A 6,843-nucleotide genomic window follows, 5' to 3' on the forward strand; every position below is an offset into this window, starting at 1 on the left:
ACCAAATCAACCTTGAGTTTCGGTTGAACTACCATGCAGCCAATAAAAAATAAGCCAAGTCAGGAGTTAGTGCCTGTTTGATAACATAAACAAGTGCTGAAACTGAATTCATTCAGACATTCAGATGTTGTGGGTGTTTGATAAATGAAAATTCACCTGCTGAACTTATTAAGTGGTGCTGAATTTGTATGTATTTTTTTCAGCACAAAAATCGTAGCTGAATGCTTAATTTGATAAGAAACAAGAGATTTACTTCAACTACTTTATCTTATCTACCAAATATATTCATGTTTGTTAATTACATTCAAAATCCTTATTTAATTAAACAACCTAATATTCCCTATTCAAAATCCTTATCTAATTAAACAAAACAACCTGATATTCTCTATTCAAAAAATTTTGTTAACAATAGTATTTTTTTGCAGTAATTTTCATCCACAAACATTTATATTTTGATATTTTTTTGTGCAGATAAATATTATTTATGTGATGCAGCTTATCCACACACACGTGGCTTTATGACACCATATCGAAATATTAGATATTGGTTGTTTGATTTTCGAAATGCTTCTCGTCCAAGATCAAAAGAAGAACGCTTTAACCAAACACATGCAAGATTGAGAAATGTAATTGAACGTGTTTTTGGAGTATTAAAAGCTCGTTTTCCCATTCTCAAAACGATGAAACCATACCTTTTTCTCATACAAAGAAACATTGTCATTGTATGCATTGCTCTTCACAATCATTGTCATTTTCATACCTAACAATTTTAAGTTAATTAAATCATAGGTTCTATTTCCTTTTTCGATTAAAAGATAGAAGGGCAAAATTGTACAATTTAGCTTATTAAGCATTAAGTTATGAATATTTATCAAACAGTATAAATAGATTCAGCATTAAGATTCAGACATTCATATATCTCTTTTCAGTGCTTAAAATTCAGCAAATTAATTATTTCAGTATTTAGAATTCAGAATTCAGATTCAGTGTTATCAAACGGAGCCTTAATGTATGAAATAATAAAACTATAGCCTTAGCAAGCAAATGAGCTAAAATTGAAAGACCAAATCAACCTTGAGTTTCGGTTGAACTACCATGCAGCCAACAAAAAATAAGCCATCAGAATTTTGAGCAAAGAACTGAGGAAAGGACAAACAATTGGAGAATCTAGAACCGAGTGGAAGTAAGGCAATCAAATGTTAAACAAAGCCTGGGCGGTGATCTACCAAAACTAAGCGGTGACCGAGTGAAACTAAAAAGAAGTCATTTGCTAAATACCTGGGCGGTGGCTGAAGGAAAATCAAGAGAAATCAGCCACCAAAACTACTAAGTCTAAGCGGTGGAAATGAGGAAACAAATAGGAGTCGGCTTGCTAGTTTGGGCGGTGGAACATTTGCTGAGTTAGGTAGTGACCGAAAGAGAGAAGCTAAATGAAATCATTTGTTGCTAACATTTGGGCGGTGGCTGAGAGGAAACAAGACAATTATTTGCTATGTTTAGGCGGTGACCAAAGAGAGAAATCAGAGAGATAGCGGCTACCAATAATCTGCTAAGTCCAAGCGGTGATTGAGTGGAGCAAATAGAATCTGATACATTAGTAGGGCGGTGGCCGAGAGCAAAGGAAACTAGGTAGCTCTTCCTTTCTTTCTTTCATTCAATCTTTACATGACAATCGAGAGAGAGGAAAAATATTTCTGGTTCCTCTTTGTTTCGGCTTGCAAGCTCATACCTAGAGGTGGCAAAATGGGTGATTTGGGCGGGTTTGGGTTGGGTAAAATGGGTAATGGGTATAAATTAGTCAACCCATTTATATCCATTTAATTAGATGGGTATAAATGGGTAAGTCAAAAAATGAGTTGGGTAACTCAATTATCCATTTATAACCCATTTATTCTAATTTTTTACAAGCTCATATAAATTCATTTTGTAAACTAAATTATCAATTTATATCATTTTACACCCATCATTAATTTTAAATATTTACTTATTATGCCAAATAAGTCTAATTATCAATTTTTTTCCTTCCGCGTGCCATGTTGCAAAATTACATATTATTTAATAATTGAACAATGAGAATCTAAAAATTTGGACTAAATAATATGAAAGTTAACAAAAAAATTTAATCCAAAACTTTGAACCCCTAGTATTTTTTCGTTTATAAATTAAAATTTCATTTGAAAAGGTAAGAAAGGAAGCTAAAATTTGTCATAAATTGATGATGCTAAAAAATGATCAAATTAATAAATTACAAGGAAATAAAGCGATAAGATAAAACCAACAAATAAATATAATAAATAAAACAAAAATACTTAACATAAAAAATAGTTAAAAATCCTTATGAAGACTAGCAATCACTTCATTTAGCATACAAATATCAACCTGAAGTCAATATATGTAAATTACTCAACAGTACTATGAGTAATCACAGGTAGGTTGGATTATACAAGATATACAAGAAACTGAAAATGTAAATATGATAAAGTCAAAAGAAACTCTTTAAGAAAAAATTGTCAAGAGCACGACTACTCGTGTGATTTCTCCTCTTTTCCCATGAAAGTTAAGTTACAGAATGCATCTGTGCTAGCCATTGTGCTATTGGGCTTGATTTGCTTGCTTCTACTTTGCTGCAAACTTACTACGTGAAGCAGGTACCGAATAGTGCCAAAAAAAACTGCAGCCAGAATGGTTTTCATTGCCACAGGACAGCGAGATGCACGAGAGAAGTTGACTCTCAGGGCCTGGTCTCTGCAAAATCCAAATGCAGACGGTGGTACTATTAGAGCAAAATATTTGCCATAAGTTTCTATACCATGCCTGCTCATGTGTTCTCTTGATAAACTGAACTCAGTATTATTCTTCAAACCTTTGCGCAGCAGCTCAATATGACTAGAATTCTGATTAGAAGACGGGATGAAGTAAGCAGCTTGAAGGAGTGCCAGTGACAATACAAATATCCACTTGACAGTAAAAAGATAGCAACCTAAAAGTTTGCTGCTGGCTCAACACAAAATAGAGAAGATTCCTGGCAACCAAAACCAAAACCAAATTCAAAGTTCTGTTTTTTGCTACTTAAATTTCATCTAGACAGAAAGATAAAATTCTTTTCACCACATTACTAACAATCTCCATGATCATGAGAATACAGCTTACCTAAATATGAAGGTTAGTAAGTTTAGCAACTAAAGGTGCAAAGTCAATACTCAGTCTTTCTTTATCTTCATCATCTTCAGAAGCTGAAATCAAAAGTAAATTCAATAAGTGACCAAAAAAGTAAAATACAAGATCATGTGCACTCAAAAGGTTAAGTATAACATACCTGTTACTCCATATAACCAGTCCCTAGTACATAACAAGACCTCCACATTTTCTGGTAGGAGCGAAGTACGATATTTACCCACAATTCTACCACCAATACTGAAAGCTGATTCCGAGGCCACTGTAGTGATAGGAATACTTAAAATATCCCGTGCCATCAAAGAAAGAATAGGGTATCGATTTTTGTTTTCTTTCCAAAAATTGAGAACATCCAATTCTTGAGTTGAAAGGAGTCGAGTATCATCCAAATAAGAGTCTACTTGTGACTTATTCCTCTTGTTTGCATGTTGTTGACTCTCAAATTCAGCAAAATCATCATTGTCATTGCCCAAATCACCACCAGAGCAGCCTGCTATTGATCCATCTAGCAAATCACCATCAAAAGTATTCTCGTACTCCTCAAATAGTAAATAAAATTTATCCCGAACTTCATTAGCACGTTCTTCATAATCAAAAGGATATAGCTTCTTAAAAGCATACACCACATAATCCATTTTAAAACGCGGATCCAAAATGATGGCAAAACTCAAAACCAAGCTATAACATTCCCAATACTTCTCAAATTTCCGTTTCATTTGCCTGGCCATTTCACTCACTTCAATGTCTAAATTATTGACCTCTTCCGTGATAACTTTTTGAATTTTCCAGACACCATGAAAATACAAATTTACAGTTGGATAATTAGTCCCCGAAAAAAGGGTGGTCAGGTCATAAAAAGGCCTCAACAGTGTTGTAAATTTCTGCACCTTAAGCCATTCTTCTTCAGTTGGGTAAAATCTGCTGAAGTTGCGATCAACCACGTGCAACTGATGAAAGGCAAGCTTATATTCAAGTGCACTATCCAGCATCACAAATGTAGAGTTCCATCTGGTTGGGACATCTTGATGCACCCTCTTATTGCATGGCAAAGAAACTTGAACAATACACTCTGCAAATTTCAACTTTCTTGATTCACTAGCTCTGATATATTTTACACACTCTCGGATCTTTGAGACTGGTTTGGAAATAACTTTGACACCATCTTGGACAATCAAATTTAGCACATGTGTACTGCATCTTACATGAAAAAATTCACCCTCACAAAATAGTGTATTTCTTAGCCTCAAATGCTGCTTCAACAGATTCACCATACCATCATTGTAAGATGCGTTATCCAATGTGATAGTAAAAACTTTTTTTTCAACAGCCCAATCTCTCAATAAATCTATGACTTTTTCAGCTAATATTGGACCACCATGTGGTGGTGGCATGTGGTGAAAATTTAGAACCCTCTTTTGTAAAATCCAATCTTCATCCACGAAATGAGCCGTCAATGCCAAATACCCATCTGTTGCAATAGATGTCCACAAGTCTGCAGTAAGGCAAATTCGACTTGAAATTGAATTTAATTCTGTCTTTACTGTCTCTTTTTCTCTTTTGTACATCTTTTCAATATCAGTCTTTATCGTGTTTCTCGAAATGGGTAAAGCATCTGAATTTAAGTATATACACAAGTCTCGAATTCCTTCTTGCTCCACCAGTCTATAAGGATGGTTATGCTTCACAATAGCAATTCCCATCTTTTCCCGATAAATTCCTTGGTCAATTGGAGACCGTTCTTCAAAATCAGATTGTCCACGCTTATTACAATTTGAAAGATGACGCCATAAGTTGCTTGTTCCGGTTGTTCCACCGCATGCATAATCACGCTTGCACCATTTACATTGTGCTCTTTGTGAGCCATCTGGCTCAACACATAATATTTCAAATTCCTTCCAAATCAATGACGTGAGCTGTCTCGAACGCTTAGAAGAACCTTGGATCAACTCATTTGTATTGGTAGGTTCATGGCTTGTATAAGAACATTGTTCCTGAATGTGCTCTGACAACTCATCTATTGGATCATGATGGGATAGCATTTCTGTTATCTATACTACCAACTTTGTACACCTTATCTGATATTTTTCTGTCTAAGACTCTCAGCCTTCCAATTTTGTACACCTCATCTAATATATCTGCAACATTGATCCCAAGAACTACATGTTTTTACCAAGTATTGTCAATTTGGTCCAGCCATAAATCTACAGAGCTTTCTACTAAATAAGATCTAATGCAATCTGCAAACAAAGGTAAGCGAAACAATCATTTAACCAGTCCAAGATGTCCAAAAACTTAAGAATGGTAACATACTACGGTGCAATATTTAATTAGATTCAGCAATCTGCAAAACTGAACTTAATTAGATAATCCTAAAATTAATTATACCATTATTAGCCTTCCAAAGTTAAGCTTAACTACTTCAAATTCTTGACTGTCAAAACCACATTCGCCAATGCTTGATCCGCATGCATGCAAATGCAACCAAGAATTCTAGCAGACATGCAATGCAACCAAGAATTCTAATTAGGCACTATTTTGAATTCTAATTCTGGAGATCCGAACGAAAGAGATAACACAAGCGAACCTTTTTTTGGCCGTTAATCAAGGCAAAATAGTTGGCTGCATCGCTTGTGTGTCACCATTCATTCCGTCTGCAGGATAATAACCATTGGAATGTCTCTGTCAGTCCCACTAGTGTCTGTCATCCTATTAGACCACTCACTCCTCACGAGACAGCAGAACTACTTTTCGAACGATGCCCATATGAGCTCAGAAATCGGACATGGAAGGGGCAAAATACAAAGACGGGGAGAAGAGATGGGGGAAACAAACACTGGAGGAAGAAGGGGGGAGGGAAGCAGTGGGCTTGCTGGTGGGGAGGAGAAGAAGATTGACGGTGAAAATGGGAAATACAAAGGGTTTGGGAATGCAAGTTAAATGGGTTAAATGGGTTAGATGGGTTACCCAATTAAACCCATTTAATAAATGGGTTTAATTGGGTAACCCATTTATATCCATATATAAAAATTTAATGTACCCATATCCAGTTATTAATGGGCGGGTATGGGTAAAATTAATTAAATGGTTTTATTTGACACCTCTATCAGTCATACCTAACAAACCTTATTAAACCAAATCAAAACAGAGAGGGGAACTTGGCTTGATTCATTTTGATAGCAGAAACCGTGAGCCAAAGTGAGAGAGTGAGAGAGAAAGCTTGGCTAGCTTCTTCATCAGCTAACAAAAATTAAACAAACGCAGGCAAGGAGAATCGAGTGTTGGACCCGAGGAATTGAAACAGCAATTTGAGCAACCTGCAACATCGAACCTTAGGAGGAAGAGGTAAGAATCTGCCATAATTTCCTGCTTATTCAGTATAAATGGAATAATAAACGAGCTGCATGTGAATTTTGCAAAGAAAATGAGCTCTTAGCAAGGGTGAAATTCTGTTTTGAAGTAAATGAAGCTATCGGACCGAAATGGAGAGAATTGAGAGCTGTTGTTTGAATCTCAGCCTATTAACGATGTAAAAGGGACAAATAATGTAAGAAATGCCTGCAACTTGTATATCTTAAGTAATATAAGAGGATTAGCTGAAGGAACTGGTGAAAAGTTGGAAATTTGGGTTGAGACCGTAGGAAGAAAACTTGCTGGAATTTTTTTCCAGCC

Source organism: Coffea arabica, chromosome 3e (genome assembly GCF_036785885.1).
Source record: "Coffea arabica cultivar ET-39 chromosome 3e, Coffea Arabica ET-39 HiFi, whole genome shotgun sequence".
Taxonomy (NCBI): Eukaryota; Viridiplantae; Streptophyta; class Magnoliopsida; order Gentianales; family Rubiaceae; genus Coffea; species Coffea arabica.